The 615-nt window shown below is 25.5% G+C and overlaps 1 protein-coding gene across 1 annotated transcript in view; it reads left to right on the plus strand.

Moving 5' to 3' along the window:
• The window catches only part of LOC107458083 (expansin-A13), a gene marked incomplete in the record, with an annotated part of 2,249 nt that extends 2,152 nt beyond the window's left edge, over positions 1 to 97 (plus strand). The window contains 1 exon segment of the mRNA XM_016076296.3: positions 1 to 97.
• Between the last annotated feature and the right edge of the window lie 518 nt (positions 98 to 615).

A 615-nucleotide genomic window follows, 5' to 3' on the forward strand; every position in this document is an offset into this window, starting at 1 on the left:
TCAAAACAACAAAGGCTTAAGCGTGTAAGTGCTGAGGCTCTTATTGAGATGTATCATCCTACCAACCTATTTTACAAGGTGTCTTCAATTTTACTTCTTCCTCTAACCAATAACTGTTATGGATAGACCATGACAAAATGTTTCTTGAACACATTTCCCATAATTTTTGGGTTGATTTACCATCTGACTTATCATATATTATACCTATTTAATAGTGCACGAACAATTAAAACAAAAAAAAAACTATATTATATATACATCAAAATTAGCCACCAATATAAAAATATAAAATATATATTAAAATAAAAATATATATTAAAAATAAATTAAATTATCTATATATTTATACACAAATATATTAATAGTTAATTATTCGTGTACCAATAATATTTTTGAAAAAAAAAGTAGTGCACGAACAATATGTTGAACACAGTATAATGTATATTGTGTGATGGCTATATTCAAATGACATTAATGTTTCACAAAATTTTGGTTTGAAGTTTTGAATGACTTTTGTTATGTCTATTTTTGCTTTGGTCGTCAGTTAGTATTTTTTCTGTTTGTTTCACTGAACACAAGAAATATGGTTCTTGAATCAACAACAAATAAATGTAC

The sequence above is a fragment of the Arachis duranensis genome, chromosome 7, assembly GCF_000817695.3.
Source record: "Arachis duranensis cultivar V14167 chromosome 7, aradu.V14167.gnm2.J7QH, whole genome shotgun sequence".
Lineage (NCBI taxonomy): Eukaryota > Viridiplantae > Streptophyta > Magnoliopsida > Fabales > Fabaceae > Arachis > Arachis duranensis.